Raw genomic sequence first — 17510 nt, 5'->3', positions numbered from 1 at the left:
CACTGAACTTCTGGAGAGAGTTTGCTGCACTGAAAGTAAAGGGACTGAATCATTTTGCACGCTCAATTTTTCAGTTTTTTATTTGTTAAAAAAGTTTGAAATATCCAATACATTTCGTTCCACTTCATGATTGTGTCCCACTTGTTGTTGATTCTTCAAAAAAATTACAGTTTTATATCTTTGTTTGAAGCCTGAAATGTGGCAAAAGGTCGCAAAGTTCAAGGGGGCCAAATACATTCGCAAGGCACTAATATACAGGGAGTGCAGAATTATTAGGCAAATGAGTATTTTGACCACATCATCCTCTTTATGCATGCTGTCTTACTCCAAGCTGTATAGGCTCGAAAGCCTACTACCGATTAAGCATATTAGGTGATGTGCATCTCTGTAATGAGAAGGGGTGTGGTCTAATGACATCAACACCCTATATCAGGTGTGCATAATTATTAGTCAACTTCCTTTCCTTTGGCAAAATGGGTCAAAAGAAGGACTTGACAGGCTCAGAAAAGTCAAAAATAGTGAGATATCTTGCAGAGGGATGCAGCACTCTTAAAATTGCAAAGCTTCTGAAGCGTGATCATCGAACAATCAAGCGTTTCATTCAAAATAGTCAACAGGGTCGCAAGAAGCGTGTGGAAAAACCAAGGCGCAAAATAACTGCCCATGAACTGAGAAAAGTCAAGCGTGCAGCTGCCAAGATGCCACTTGCCACCAGTTTGGCCATATTTCAGAGCTGCAACATCACTGGAGTGCCCAAAAGCACAAGGTGTGCAATACTCAGAGACATGGCCAAGGTAAGAAAGGCTGAAAGACGACCACCACTGAACAAGACACACAAGCTGAAACGTCAAGACTGGGCCAAGATATATCTCAAGACTGATTTTTCTAAGGTTTTATGGACTGCTGAAATGAGAGTGAGTCTTGATGGGCCAGATGGATGGGCCCGTGGCTGGATTGGTAAAGGGCAGAGAGCTCCAGTCCGACTCAGACGCCAGCAAGGTGGAGGTGGAGTACTGGTTTGGGCTGGTATCATCAAAGATGAGCTTGTGGAGCCTTTTCGGGTTGAGGATGGAGTCAAGCTCAACTCCCAGTCCTACTGCCAGTTTCTGGAAGACACCTTCTTCAAGCAGTGGTACAGGAAGAAGTCTGCATGCTTCAAGAAAAACATGATTTTCATGCAGGACAATGCTCCATCACACGTGTCCAAGTACTCCACAGCGTGGCTGGCAAGAAAGGGTATACAAGAAGAAAAACTAATGACATGGCCTCCTTGTTCACCTGATCTGAACCCTATTGAGAACCTGTGGTCCATCATCAAATGTGAGATTTACAAGGAGGGAAAACAGTACACCTCTCTGAACAGTGTCTGGGAGGCTGTGGTTGCTGCTGCACGCAATGTTGATGGTGAACAGATCGAAACACTGACAGAATCCATGGATGGCAGGCTTTTGAGTGTCCATGCAAAGAAAGGTGGCTATATTGGTCACTGATTTGTTTTTGTTTTGTTTTTGAATGTCAGAAATGTATATTTGTGAATGTTGAGATGTTATATTGGTTTCACTGGTAAAAATAAATAATTGAAATGGGTATATATATTTTTTTTGTTAAGTTGCCTAATAATTATGCACAGTAATAGTCACCTGCACACACAGATATCCCCCTAAAATAGCTAAAACTAAAAACAAACTAAAAACTACTTCCAAAAATATTCAGCTTTGATATTAATGAGTTTTTTGGGTTCATTGAGAACATGGTTGTTGTTCAATAATAAAATTAATCCTCAAAAATACAACTTGCCTAATAATTCTGCACTCCCTGTATATATATATATACACACACTCAGATACATGCATATACACATGCTGTAAAGAAACACTAAGATATATATACTAAGAAACATGCCTATACACACACACTCAGGTACATGCATACAGACTATGTAGATTGGGGGGTATGTGATCGAGAGTCCTAAAAAAGGATACAGCACCTCATCCCAAAATAGATTCAAAGGAGGGGAATTTTTTGGAAGAGTTGGGGGGATTATTGCGGTGCGATGAAGAAAACCAGACAAAGTATGTATGTATATATAAAAATATATAAAAAAGGTTTATTCATTCAATTTTTACAAAATATAGTAATTCAATATACAGATAGTGCATAAATTATTTTGTGGGAGCAAGATCTAGAAATAATTTTTTCGATCAGGTCGACCCTACTAGTTTCGCCTCTTGGCTTCTTCAGGGGAATTAGGACAAGATCGTCTCTCTAGATTACTCTAAAGAGATGAAAAAGAAAACAATTTTAACATATGCATACAATATAAGCTCTAAAAGAACTTCGATTATATATATGTTCAACAAAACATGTCATGTATATAGAGTACAAACAAAAGTTTGGCTGGGATCTCTGGCGGGGCAAGAGAAACCAAAGTTCATAGGAGCAAATGCGCATATATCCACAGCCTGGTAGCAGCCAATGCTGTTCAGCCCATGAGAGGGGGCTGGCAGCAAAATTCCATAGGTAGGAGAAATAAAACCTACCCTAGCTTCATGCACAGCCAGTCAAGGAAAAACCCCCTCAGGGTGGATATTGAAATCCAAGTTCAACTGACTTAAAAATACAGAAGAAAAAGAATCTATGTTAGAATATGTGTTATTAAATTATGATCTGTTTCAACTAATTAAACAAATCCATAATAGAGTCAATAGGGTTAATATATGTAAAACAGCCATACCTTGAAGCGTAATAAAATCAAGGTGAATACAGGGGAATTAAGTAAGACAATAACATGGGCACTGAAGAGCCTCAATTCATCTGAGAAAAAAAAAAAAAAAGAAAAAGTGTTTGAATAGATTTAGTATACTTCATAAAGTTAGTGAGAACATGGGTAACTAAATTATTAAGTGTAAGCAAGGGATCAACTTACATGGAGTATTTAACCACTTTAGCCCCGGGCCTGTTTTTCAGAGTCGGTGTTTACGAGACAAAACCATTTTTTTTTGCTAGAAAATTACTTAAAACCCCCAAACATTATATATTTTTTTTTTCTAACACCCTAGAGAATAAAATGGAAGTCATTGCAATACTTTTTGTCACACCGTATTTGCGCAGCGGTCTTACAAGCGCACTTTTTTTTGAAAAAAATCACTTTTTTAAATGAAAAAATAAGACAACAATAAATTTGGCCCAATTTTTTTATATATTGTGAAAGATAATGTTACGCCGAGTAAAATGATACCCAACATGTCACGCTTAAAAATTTCGCCCGCTCGTGGCATGGCGTCAAACTTTTACCCTTAAAAATCTTGATAGGCGACGTTTAAAAAATTCTACAGGTTGCATTTTTTGAGTTACAGAGTAGGCCTAGGGCTAAAATTAATGCTCTCGCTCTAACGATCGCGGCGATACCTCACTTGTGTGGTTTGAATACCGTTTTCATATGTCGGCGCTACTCGCGTATACGTTCGCTTCTACGCGCGAGCTCGTCGGGACGGGGCGCTTTAAAACATTTTTTTTTTGCTTTTCGCATTTATTTTTATTTATTTTACAATTTTTAACACTGAAAAAAAAAAAAAAAAAAAAATTATCACTTTTATTCCTATTACAAGGAATGTAAACATCCCTTGTAATAGAAAAAAGCATGACAGGTCCTCTTAAATATGAGATCTGGGGTCAAAAAGACCTCAGATCTCATATTTAGGCTTAAATGCAAAAAAAAAAAAAAAAAATTTGGAAATGTCATTTTTTCAAATGACAAAAAAAAAAATGTTTCTTTAAGACGCTGGGCGGGACTGACGTTTTGACGTCACTTCCGCCCAGCGGAGCTATGGGGACGGGCGAAGGAGATTTTTCCTTCAGTCTCGTCCCCGCTCACCATCCGGATGGTCGCGATCTCCTCCGCCGCTACCGACGGCTCCGGTAAGCGGCGGAGGGCGCGGAACAGCGGCGGGAGGGGGGGGGGGCCCCTCTCCCGCCACCGATAACGGCGATCTCGCGGCGGATTCGCCGCGGAGACCGCCATTATCGTTAACACGGCCGCCCACAGAAGAGATGAATATCTCGATTGTGGCAGCAGCTGCTACCGTTACCGAGATATTCATCTCTAAAGTGATGACGTATAACGACGGTGGGCGGTCGGCAAGTAGTTAACTAGATGAACAGTCTGAGTGCAAGCAAACATCAGCTGGTGATAGAAAGTCAAAGGATAGTCGTTTGCAGCAAAAATCAAGGACCAGTCAATTGCAGCTGAAAAGTCCACAGATAATCTCCTTTAAAAAGGGTAGAAAATGAATGAAAATAAATGAAAAAGTGAAGGTTTAGCCATAAGTATTCAAACCTTACACAGAGGAGACAATAGTGAGGAGAGTGAATGGTTGCAGGATGGAAACTTACCTATCTTTAAGAGGAATAAAGACATCTGTCAGTACCCTGTTGGTAGCAGACAGATAATGATCATATGCTATATATAGCCTGTTGGGGAGGCGGGTGCATCGCGATTGGATCTCAGAGGTCACATGGTCGCTGAGATGCCTACAATTCCCACACTCCTTAGCGCTGAAGCAGCCGTGTCATATGATGACACCGGCCAATCAGCGGAGCCGCACTCTGGAGAAAAAGGAAAAAAGGAAGGAAACGTATGAGTGCAGAGGGGAGGAACACAGAGCACTAAAAGAGAGCGATTGCCAGCCAGCAAGCCAGCAGCACCAAAACAGTCACACATACAGACTATATATATATATATATATATATATATATATATATATATATATATATATATATATATATATATATATATATATATATATATATATATATATATATATATTGTACATGTGCTAAATTATATATATACACACACACACACTGAGATACATACATGCACTCAGACAACATACTGTGAGATGAATACTTACATGAATAGTTTGGTAATGTGCAGCTAGCTTCTCTCCTCCCCTCTCTGTCCTGCTGTCGCCTCACACACTGTGCAGCTCCTTCCTCTTCCCGCCCACTCACTCACAGCTCTCTCTGTAAACAGTGAACAGTCCTGGCAGGGCTCCAGTAGCCGGGACTAGAAGCAGAGCATCGGCGTATGCGGCCAGGAGGTTCTGTATCCCTCCACAGAGAGAAACAAGTCCCTTGTAATTAGGACTGTTTCCACCCAAACAGTTACATATATGTAAAGATAGGTCACATTCTGATACAGGTTATGGATCCTGAATTCTGATTACGTTTTTTGGGGGTGTTATAAGACTTTTTGAGGGTGCCCAGGTGGCTGGTGTCCGGGTGACAGGCAGTCGGAAACCCGGGCACAGGATGTAAAAACCAGACTGTGCGGGTGAATCCCGGACAGGTGGCAACCCTACTTATATTGATATAAGTTTTTAACTCCCAGGGTCAGCGCAAGTGGGTAAGATGCCCTGTATAGGGCCCTAGGAGCGTCAGTTTTTATGTAAAGACAGGTATTACATACACACTATGTAAATGTCTTTTATATTTGGAGTCAGTATCTGGTCCTTCCCCAACATGCTCAGCGGCAGGTGTTAGCACCTGGGATCTCCACAGAGACTTGTTTGTTAGCTCTGGACACTTTTGGGCCAGGCTGGGGGCGGAATGCAGACGGGCGGGGGTTAAAAGTGTGCCCCCTCCCTCCGTTATCCCCTGGGGAATGCTCCGTATTATTGTATATAAGGATATATGACCATATGTGTTTTTTATTTTTTTTCTATGGTCTATATGACACTTTTTTGTGTGTCACCTTTAAAGTCCCAACCTCAGGGGGGTACTTTTGTTTTTTCTGCTATGGAGCCATGGACCAGGTACCTGGGTAGTAAAAAAATGTATGGGTGCGCTTCTCACTGCTGTAAGGGACTCTCTTAAGCTGTATAGTGCAGCTTTGTTTCCGCCGAAGGCTCTGTCTTTTTTGGATCTCACAAATCAGACCGCTCTGTGTAGGTTCTCTACTTCTGTGCCCTTCTTTGATAATTTCTAAGATGCGGAATGAGAAAAGCCGCTGAGGTAGTCCCTCACCGCCTGGCGGTTCAGTGCCCTTTTGAGGAGAGCCCTTTCAGGGGATCCTCCGGGTGTTATGTATAGCTGACCACTCTCCCTATTACGGGAGTCCCCGCTTGTATGGATCTTGCTGTTAGAAGATCCGAAGTACTGGCCCTTGCCATGTTTACCATGCGGGGGTCCATCTTGCGGCCTATTGTGGCTACTACTCTTTTTTTTGCAAAATTGTATTTTTTATTGGGTTATAAAAACAAGTAAGACAACAGAGTATCATAAAGTACAAAGTATCGATAAGTTCAGCACACTGACGATACAGAGATTGTACAAAGAGAAAAAAAAAAAAAAAAAGAACATGAAAATAAATGACATATACATAGTGTCCAGGGACGCAGATCACAGAGGAGATCTGCATGAATCTAGAGAATCATATAAAACAAACAACTCTCAGGTATATATTAGAGGTACAAACAGAGAAAAAAAAATAAAAAAAAATAAACCACAAGGGGGAGGCATATACTAAGGTGAGGGCAACGACACAGGGGTCCCGTATCTCGAGAGATCCCAAGGTTCCCAGACTTTATCAAATTGTGGTATGGAATCGTTAACAGAGGCCGTCAAATATTCCATCCTCCGAATTTCAGCCACGAGGTGGAGAAATCTGGGCCATGGATGCGGAGCACTAGACAACCAACACAACGGTATGAGCCTCTTGGCAGCCAATAAAATATAGGCGGCCAAGCGGTTAGCTTTTTTGGTTAGACCCGGGAACGGGAGGCCCAAAAGAAAGTTCAATGGTTCAAATGGAAGAGAAACTTCTATCACCTCCTGTACCAGCACCCTCACCTCCTGCCAAAACGGTTGAACCAGGGAACATCTCCAAAAAATATGAAACAAAGAGCCAATATCGTTTCCACAACGCCAACAATGCGGTAGAACTGAGGGAACGTATGTGTGAATTACATCAGGAGTTTTATACCAAAACATGAGAATTTTAATAGACGTTTCCCGATGGATCACACATTTAGAGGATTTAAAGGTAGAGGACCAAATCTTATCCCAGTTTTGGACCGTAATAGGCTTACCCAATAGGTGGGCCCACTTTCTCATGTAAAGGTGTGTTGTTTCAGAAAGAGGGATTGACCCATGGAGGATACGGTGAATAGAAGATATTAGGTGTAGTTGGTGGGGGCCCTGGGCACACAAAAACTCAAAAGCCGTCGGTTTATCGAGGTTCAGGTTAGAAGACTTGGATTGAAAGAAATGTCTCACCTGCAGGTAAAAATAAAAAAGGTGGTTGGGTATATTGAATTTTTTGCGTAAAATATCAAAGCTATATAGTCTCCGTGTGACAGGATGAACTAAATTTCGAAGTTGAAATAGGGGAACATCGAGCCACGGAGATATCCTACCCAATGAGATGCTATCAGGTATAACTGGGTTAAACAAAACATTCGCCAATGGAGGGCAGGGTGAGGCAAGGGAGTGGCTTTTAAGACATTTATGCCAAATGGCTAAAGTGAAAGCCATTGGGGCCGTGCATTGACGTTTAAAAATAGGATCTAGGGATAGAGGGGCGCCCCAAATCAACGAGCAAGGGTGGACCGGATACAACACCCCCTTTTCAATGGCGGCCCACTGATTCGGAGCGTGTAGAGAGGACCAGGAGACCACCGCTCAAGTGTGAGGCATAATAATATTTAACAATATCCGGGGCTCCCAGTCCACCTCTACATGTGGGAGCAAATACCACCGAACTAGCTATACGATGAGCCCCGCCGCCCCATATAAACCTTAAAAAACTCTGTCGAAGCGCTTTCAGCTGGGGAGAAGGTACAGCGACTGGTAGCGTTTCAAAGTGGTAAAGCAATCTGGGCAGGATGGACATTTTCAAAACGTTAATCCTACCAAGAAGGGAGAGAGGATATTTTGTCCAGGTCAGCAGAGATTTATTAATGTCTAAAACCAAGGAGGGGAAATTAACAGAATAGAGAGATGAGTAGGAGGGAGTAAGGAGAATACCCAGGTATTTAAGGGACTCAGTACACCACCTGTAGGGATACGATCCCTTAAGTTGGGACAGCAATGCGGGCGGGATATGTATGGGGAGCGCTTCAGTTTTGGAAGCGTTAACCTTATAACCTGAAATGGCACCAAAGGAAGATAATAATTTATGTAGAGAAGGGAGAGAAATCAGTGGGTTGGTAATAGTGAGCAGGATGTCGTCCGCGAAAAGCGACAATTTATATTCCCCCTGTCTCATCACCACCCCACGAATGTCTGGATGGGATCGAATAGACTCAGCAAGGGGCTCCAAACATAAAATGAAAAGCAATGGGGATAGGGGACACCCCTGCCGAGTCCCGTTCGTCATAGGAAAACACGGCGACAGAAAGGACGACATCTGCACTTGGGCAGTAACGGTTGAATACAGGGCCTCTAAAGCTTTCAAAAAAGGGCCCTTAAAACCATACAATTTAAGAGTGGCAAACATATATGGCCAGCTCAACCTATCAAAGGCCTTTTGAGCATCTAAACTTAAAACTAGTGCCGAACGGGTGGTTCTGTCCAGGAGATCAATCAGATCCACGGTACGTCGGGTGTTGTCCCCCGCATGCCTGCCGGGGACAAAACCCACCTGATCCCTATGGACTAGTTTGGAAATTAGCCTAGACAGTCTGGAAGCGAGGATCTTGGTAAATATCTTATAATCTGAATTTAAAAGGGCTATGGGTCTATAGTTATCTGGAATAGAGGGATCCTTACCAGGTTTCGGGATAACCGAAATGTGAGAGTGAGAGAAGTGAGCATGCGGGGGGGTGCCTTTAAACAAAGAGCTGTAAAGGGTCAGCATATGGGGGGATAAAATATCTATAAAAGTTTTATAATAGAAATAGGGTAGACCATCAGGGCCAGGAGATTTATGTAGGGGGAGATCTTTAATTATAGCTAAAAGTTCCTCAGCTGATATCGCCACATTCAATCCGGCAAGATCCGCTAAAGATAACTTTGGAAGTTTAATGTTAGAAAAAAAGGACTCAAACTTATCTTGGGTAAAAGTAAATTGATGCTCTGGAGTCAGACAATTGTACAACTTACTGTAGAATTTGCCAAAAGTATCCGACATCTCGCGGTGGCAATGTGTTCTAGATCCGTCTGGTTGGAGGAGAAAGTCAGGGAAGGAATGAAATGGGCGCGGGTGTAGTTTGTTGACTAACATCCTATGTGGTTTGTTCGAGAACTCGTAAAATTTCTGCTTTGACCCTACCCATTTTCAAAGATTTGATTTGCTCCCTAAGGGAGGTAACTTTACGTAATTTCGCCACTGTGGGCGCGCACAACAGCCTCCGCTCGGCGAGAACCAGAGCAGACGTCAAGGACCGAAGAAGGCCATTACGATCCTTTTTTAGTCGGGAGCTTTCAGCTATGCAAATGCCACGAAATACGGCCTTGTGCGCCTCCCACAGTGTAGAAAAATCGGAAACTGACCCCACATTCAGTTGGAAAAAATCCTCCAAGCCCTTGGCTAAAATTGAACGTGAAACCTCAGATTGTAACAGATGATCATTAAGACGCCAGTGACAGGATTTGGCGTGGGCCTGGGAAAGCATGAGATCCAACACAACGGGAGCATGGTCAGACCATGTGATGGGTGAAATATCAGACCCGACTACATAGGGAATAGTCGGGGCCGAGATGAGAAAGTGGTCAAGACGAGAATACATTTTATGAGCTGGAGAGTAAAAGGTAAACTGTTTGGAAAGTGGGTGTTTGATCCTCCATGAGTCAAAAAGTTGGTGGGACCTAACACACCTACGGAAAGCATTGGCCTGAGACGTGACTTTTTTAGACGGGGAGACATTGAGAAGGGTTTGTCTATCTCTGGTGGGAGACATAACCAAATTGAAATCCCCACCCACAATCATAAATGGTTGCGCACGATATTGGGGGGAGTCAAAAAGTTTGTTGAGGAAGGCTATCTGGCCAGTGTTGGGGGCATAGAGATTGACTAGGGTGAGCGATGTAGTCAGAAACTCACAGTCCAAAATGAGGAATCTTCCGTGAGGATCTGCATACAAGCTCTTTACCTTAATAGGACATGACCTTTTCACCAGGACAGCCACACCCGCCCTGCCCGTGGAATCAGAGGCAAGAAAAGAGGTGGGGAAAAAATTGGAGGCAAATTTAAACGAACCTCCCTCACGGAAGTGGGTCTCCTGGATCATTATCACATCTGCGCCAGAGGCCCTGAAGTCCTTCAGGGCCATCCAGCGCTTGTGGACAGAACCTAAACCTTTCACATTATATGACATAATCCTTAAGGCCATGGAAGTAGTCTAAATAAACAGGCTTGCGTGAATATAACAAAAACAGATATTAGCACAAAATAAAGGGCGTAAACATAATAAGAGGCATAGCAAGATATATAGACATTTCTAGAAAAGACGTTCCCCCGAGACCTGCAAGGTAATAAGTAATTTCTGCTAAGGAACTTCAGTGAATCAATAAAACAAAAACAATGCATATTCAACCTACAGAGTTGATCTACAGATGTGGACACAGAAAACGAAAATAATAAAAATAAAAATATTGAAAAAAAAAAAGTCAGGAAAAAGAAAAAAAAATTTAAACTTTGAAAACCTGAGTTATGAATATCACTCAGGAGGCCCTGGGCAAAGCCCAGGGTCAGGTAGGGACGTAAACGGACTTCCATCAGGAGACTCCGAATAAGGAGACAGGGAAGGGTCATCTGCACATCTTATGAACTAGGTAGCTACCAAAATGCGTGGAGAAGTCAGTGATCCGTAACTAGTGAGGGTCAGTGTACAGACATGGATGACCGACAACATGTGTATAACAACCTGAAGAAAAACAAAACCAATAGTTAGAACTTATCCCATGGGTTGGGAAAAGATCCACCCCCAACCAGGAGTAGGGTGGATATAACATCTTGAAGATAAAACAAAAGGCCAGAAAAAACTAGTTTCTCATAAAAACAAAGAAACCAGAATGTGGGGTACATGGAGCACCACGGTATGGATCCACAAGGGGAAGACAAGAAGAACAAAAAAAAAGGGGGAGTTCAAGGTGGTTGATTGGAGAAACGTGGACGTTGTGGAGTAGAGAGATGTTTCCTAGATCTTCCCCTCACGGGGGTCCAGATGCGGTTTGGAGTGTTGGGTAGAGGGCGCACTGAAGCAAAGGGAGGATTCAAGTCGTCTTCCGGAAGAGAAGGCAGGCCAAGACCTTTCAAAAACGCTTCACCCTCCTGCAGGTCACGCAGGGTATGCTGGACTCCATCTTTGGATACGACGAGGCGAAAGGGGAATCCCCAATAATATGGAACCTTATGATGTTGAAGGTGAGATGTGATTGGGCGCAGCGACCTACGCTTAGCAAGGGTAATTGGAGATAGGTCGCTGAAAATCTGCAGTTTTGCCCCTTTATATGTAATTTGGGACTTGTTGCGCGTAGCCAGGGTCAAAGCCTCTTTGCTTTCAAAGAAATGAAACCTCACTATGACATCTCTAGGCCTAGCTCCAGCCGGAGGTTTAGGGCCCAGAGATCGGTGGGCCCTATCTAGGCGCCAGTCTATGTCCACCACAGTGGGGGCCGTAACATTGAAAAGACCCAGAAGGTATGCACGTAATTCAGAGTCACTCACTGTTTCCGGGATACCCCTGAAGCGCAGGTTCTGCCGTCTTTCCCTGTTCTCCAGGTCCTCCTGTTGCAATTGTAGCTGGGAGACTGAAAGGCGGAGATTGAGGTTTTCCTCCTCTATGGCTTTTACGTAGTTGATCATCTCATCAAATTTGTTTTCAAGGGTGTCTGTACGTTCTCCAATTTGGTTAATCTCTCCTCTGAGTTCTGAGGCCAGCTTTCTCACCTCAGCCGAGACGTTACTTGTAATCTGCCGGAGCAATAGTTGCAGTTTGGCATCAAGCTTAGCATCTAGAATATCCGGGGTGAGGACTTCGTGCGGGGAAGGGGAATCGGAGTCGGGGCCCTGGGCGGAGATCAACTGAGAATTGTGAATAGGTTCCGAGACCAGGGTTGGATCCATTGTGGCAAAGGGATCTGCGGCATGACTAGAGGTCGCAGTTTGCGACCTAGTTACAAAACGTTCCATATTTGATCCTGTACAGTTCCCAAATAGAGGTTTGTAATATCGCTGTTGCTGGCCAACTTTGCCCATGGGGTGTCAAAGAAATGGAATGAAGGAAGATGCTTACCCCCGAAGCTGTAGGTAGTTAGGATAGCATTGCGGGGGTCTCGGTGTGCAGATGGATCCCTGAGCTCATTTAAACAGCAGACTACATAACAAGTGGGATAGGAGTCAGTATTTTCTGCAAATGGATCAAGTAATAGCATAGAGGTGGGACCAGCAAGACAATGAGCTTGATTAAGGCAAAAAAAAAAGGAGATCAAGGGCCAGGCAAGTGAGCTCCGTGTCTGTGGAGGCCCAGTATTCCTTTCTTGGCAGCAAGATGGCTGCCGACTTCCAACAGAAGGCCGAAGCCGGGGACTTTCCTGAGATCAAGGGCCAGGCAAGTGAGCTCCGTGTCTGTGGAGGCCCAGTATTCCTCTCTTGAGCCGCGATCGGGACCCCACAGCTGGCTGCTAGTCGGGCACAGCTCGGTAAGGCAGTCTGGAGGGGTGGGAGGCCGGGGCCCTGGTACTCACTGTGACCCAGAGATGCAAAAGGTCCGGACTGCAGGCCGCAAAACGGCGCCGCGGAGCTCCGCGATCCACGTCAGGGCCCCCGGGAGTATATCCACACCAATGCGGGCAAACCGAGACCTCCGGGGGTGTAACAGCCAGTCGGGTGCGTGGAGGAACCTCGGATGCCCGGATCACAGGAGGCAAGAACGGAGCGCTCCGGAGGTATAGGCCGCAAGATGGCGGCGGCGTCGGCAGGGATCGGGCCTCACTGCAGGGGTATGTTTTGCCCAAGAATGTCACAAAAATTGCTGGGGTAGGAGCAGAAGGTGGTCCAAAGTAGGTGCTGTAGAGATGGGATCCAAAAAAACAAAAACGGGGCTAGGATGGCAATGGATCTATTCTGCCTGTGTGGAGCTCAGCATCCACACGTCCTCCCTGTTGTACGTCCGGACACGCCCCCCCCTGTGGCTACTACTCTGGGGTCTCAGTCGATTTCTGAGTGAGCATTTTGCACCAGACAGTGGAGGAGCACTGTCTCTCTACCAAAGATATTAGGCTAGCGGACCCATTGGTCCAGGGCCTCATATAGGTCTGTGATGCTTCTTTGAATGCCGTGCCCTTGTTATCCAGGGCTTCTGTTTCAGAGATGGTACGCGGTGGTGTAGTGGTTAATTCCATTACTTGTCAGCAAGAGTCATTGGTCCGAATTCCGGACACTGACACCAATCTAGCTGGAGCTTACATTGTGCTCTCTGTGTCTGCGTGGGTTTCCTCCGGGTACTCCGGTTTCCTCCCACCCTCCAAAGACATGTGTGCATACACTTCCATAATATACATACACACTTTGTGTATGTATTATTACGGGGGCCGACAAGGGCTCAGCTGGGGGACTGATTTGTCCCTGGGTGTGTAAACTCCGGCACCAAATCCCGCCTATGCAGTCGTCTTCCCTCCCTGCTCTAGGTGGGGGGGGGGAGCTTACAGGTTCACAATTCAGTGAATCTCCCTGCTCTCTGACTGATGGGTCTGCGAGGTGGTCTCTTCAGAGTCCTAGATAGGGTTTACGCCTATCCATAGAACAGAGTTCTTTTCTCGTTTATTCCTCGCCCGGCTTGTCGGTCTGCCTGAACAGTGTGGGACTTGTAAGTCCCGCAGGGACGCATACATGCATGTTTGCATAGGTCACAGAATTTTCTGTGCTCCGTGATGGGGGAGGGCTTCTGTCAGTCTGTGGCCCTCCCTTTTGATCTGGTGTCAGCACTGAGGGTTTTCACCTAGGAGCTCGCAACTATCCTAACTTTGTCGGGACAGTAAGGTTTTGCCTCGTGGGCTTCTTGAACGACCTTTTTCTGAGGGCAGCTTCTGTCTCAGACCTAGTGGAGCTGTTTATAGCCATTCAGACCCTCCGAAGTTTCGGGTGGGTGCTAAACATTTGGAGCCGGTCCTGATTCCGACTCAAAGGGAGCGAAGGTCCTTCTTCCCCTGGAGAAAATGCAGACTCTTCAGTCTGCAGTGAGGGTATTAGCATCACGCTATCGGTCTTCTCTCTGGGTACATGCTGGTCCGGGACCTGTGGGTAGCCTCCTTCGAGGCGGTACTGTATGCCCAGTTCCACACTTGGGCTTTCCAGGAAATACTGTCCAGGTGGTAAGAAATTTCTTGTCTCTGTAATCGCCAGATTCAGGTGCGCCACCTAGTCGGAGTCTTCTGAGTTGGGACGGAGATCCCCGGCTCTTCGGGCCGAGAAGTTGTTTCTTCCTTCCAGTGGTCGGTGTTTACGACGGACGCAGGCCTCGCGGGTTGTGGGGACCCCTGGGGGGGTCCAATCGGCCCAGAGTCGCTGGACTTGCATGGACCTATGGCCACAACTGCCTGAATGTGCCTGCTCTCTTCTGACCTTGGTAGCTACCCAGGGTCGAGCCTGGTTAGTACCTAGGTGGGAGGCCGCCTTGGTGCTGTGGACCCTGTCTACCGTTCATTGTCCCACTATTTGGGTGATCAGGCTTTGATTCTCCTCGTGTTCGAGGAGGTTGCAAGGTTCTAGCTGACAATGCCATGACCGTGGCTTCGGTCTACCATGGGTATGCCAGCAGGCGGACTACTGGAGTCACCTGATGCTGGACCAGGGTGACTGTTTTTCTGTGCCTGGGGGTGTTTCGGCTCCCTTGCAGAAAGTGAGTCTCACAGGGCAGGCGAAATTATAGCTCAGCGGTAGACTGCCTGCCCTGCATGCAGTTGCCTCTGGGTTCAAGCCCAGGAAGTTCTGTGTTGTTACGTGGCCCGGGCTCGCCTTGGTTTTTTCCACTCGTGGATCTCCTGGCCGCTCGTCTCCACCGCAAGGGTGTCGAAGTTAGTGACCAGGTCTAGTGCTCTGGTACTGACGTGTAAGTTGCGCTGGTGACCCTGTGGGGGTCTGTATCGGCGGCCTTATACCGTTCCTCCATTTGTGTTGCTTTCTCGGCTGCTCCATAGAGTGGAGGCTGAGGGGATCCCGATGTTCCTAATCACTCCAGATTGACATTGGCGTCCTTGGTACGCCAATTTCGGGCATTTCATAGCAGAGGTAACCTGGCCGTCGCCAGGGCGAGAGGTCCTTCTGTGTCGAGGTTCCACACTTCCTTCTGTTGTACAGTCTCTGACTTACTAAATATGGCTATTGGTAGCCAGACTTTAAGAGACCGGGGTCTGTCTGACTCGGTCATCTCAACCATGTTGAGGGCACGGTAGTCTCCTTCCAGGAGAATCTACAGTCACACCTGGCAGACCTACATCTCTTGGTGCAAAGAGACGTCCATGGACGTATTCGATGGCCAGGGTCCTGCTGTTTTTTTACAGCTTGGAGTGGATCTCAAATTACTTTTAAGCACCGTTTGGGGGCAGAGTTCAGCCTTGGCTATGTTTTTTCAGTGGTCCTTTGGGGCCCGTTTCCTGGTGGGTACCTTTTTGTGCAGGGGGTTTGTCATATTCTTTCCCCTCTTGGCCCATCTCTTCCCCAATGAGTTTTAACTCTGGTGCTCTCGGTTCCTCAGGAGCCTTCCCTTTGGAAACATCAGAGAGATTTTCTCTTAACACTATCTCGGAAGGTGGCCCTTTTCTTCCGTTAGAGGGGTCTCTGAGCTGGCGGGCTTGTCTTGCAAGCCGCCATGCTTGATCCTCCATAAGGATTAGGTGGTGGTGCACCCACGACCTTCCCTTCTTCCGAAGGTGGTCTCGGACTTTAGCCTGAATAGGGGCGTTGTTTCGTCCATCCCTTTTGCCCTCGGCCGGGGCATCCTACGTAGGTTGCTTTTTCATACTACTACGGCTCCAAAACGGAGCCGTAGCAGGTAGGTACACCCGCTTTGCGGGTGTACCTACCTGCTACGGCTCCGTTTTGGAGATCTGACCCTCTTTTGTATCAGTGTCTGGTCCACAAAGGGCCTGGCGGTGTCGTCAACCACCCTGTCTTGGTGGATCTGACAGACCGTCATACAGGCCTATGCTCTTAGGGGGCGGGCCCCCCTTGTTCCGGTCGCGGCACTTTCGACCAGGGCTTCGGTGCTTCCTGGGTTTTTCCGACTTCATACGTCGGTGTCACAGGTGTGCAGGGTGACGACTTGGTCATCCGTTCACGTTTTTTTTTGTGTTTCAAAATTTCCTGGTTGCTGTGAGTGCATCTTCTGATGCTTTCTTTCGCCCGCTAGCGTTTGCAGGCGGCCATTTGAAGTTGCATCTCCTCCGTTTGAGGAGCTCTGCTTGTTTTGGGGTGAAGTTAAAATTGGTTTTACTGATATTTCCCACCCCTCGTTTTGACACTGCTTGGGGACGTCCCACTTGTCAAGACTTAAGGGGCTGTGTCCTTCCATGGACGATAAGAGGAAATAGGATTTTTTGTACTCACCGTAAAATCCTTTTCTCTGACGTCCATGGACGGACACAGCTCCCACGCCTCCTTTTTAGGTTTGTACTGCTTGTTACGAACTGAGGCTGCATGCTGCAGTGAGGAGGGTTATGTCTGGAGGGGGCGGGGCTGTTAAACTCTGTTAATGTAACATGTATTTAACTATTTAACATGTTTCTGCCTAGTCCTCTCCTGTAAACAGGGAACATAACTCACTTGTCAAGACTTAAGGAGCTGTGTCCGTCCATGGACGTCAGAGAAAAGCATTTTACGGTAAGTACAAAAAATCCTATTTTTTCTGGTAGCTATTACTTCTGTCAGACGGGTGTCTTAACTGGCGGCCTTGTCCTGCAATGCCCCCTTCTTGGTCATCCATCAGGATAAGGCGGTGCTGCGACCGCAGCCCTCTTTTTTTTCCAAAGGTCGTTTCGGCCTTTCACATTAATGAGGACATTGTTCTTCCATCCTTATGTCCTCAGCCGAAGAACCCAAAGGAGGTAATTTTACATTCCCTGGATGTGGTTCGGGCCCTTCGAGTTTACTTATCGGCAACGGCTCCGTTCCGGAAGTCGGACTCACTGTTTGTGTCGGTGTCTGGTCCCAGAAAGGGCCTGGCAGTCTCGTCGGCCACCATTTCCAGGTGTATCCGACAGGTTGTGCTTCAGGCATATGCCCTGAAGGGGCGGGCGCCTCCTTTTCGGGTAACGGCGCATTCGACCAGGGCAATCGGTGCCTCTTGCGCTTTCCGACATCAAGCCTCTGTGTTACAGGTGTGTAAGGCAGCGACCTGGTCGTCGGTCCACACTTCTTCAAAGTTTTACAAGGTGGATGTGAGTGCATCTTCTGATGCCTCCTTTGGCCGCAGGGTGTTACAGGTGGCAGTTTAAGGTTGGAGTTCCTCCGTTGAGTAACTCCGGTTTTGTTTGGGGTGAAGCTTGGTTTGCTGTGTTGTTTTTCCCAC

At 46.2% G+C, this 17510-nt stretch overlaps 1 protein-coding gene and 1 long non-coding RNA gene across 8 annotated transcripts in view; one reads left to right on the top strand and one right to left on the bottom strand.

Annotated features, from left to right (window-relative positions):
• Positions 1–17510, top strand: part of DUS2 (dihydrouridine synthase 2) — a 901714-nt gene that overhangs the window by 143316 nt on the left and 740888 nt on the right. The window lies entirely within an intron of this gene.
• Positions 2174–2940, bottom strand: LOC120917480. The gene is made up of 3 exons (XR_005744209.1): positions 2927–2940; positions 2541–2814; positions 2174–2275 (listed from the first exon to the last, which is right to left on the bottom strand). It is a non-coding gene; the product is annotated as an uncharacterized LOC120917480 (long non-coding RNA).

This window comes from Rana temporaria, chromosome 11 (genome assembly GCF_905171775.1).
Source record: "Rana temporaria chromosome 11, aRanTem1.1, whole genome shotgun sequence".
Classification (NCBI taxonomy): Eukaryota; Metazoa; Chordata; class Amphibia; order Anura; family Ranidae; genus Rana; species Rana temporaria.
The sequence above is the reverse complement of the archived record's forward strand: the minus strand, read 5'-3'. Positions and strand labels throughout refer to the sequence as shown.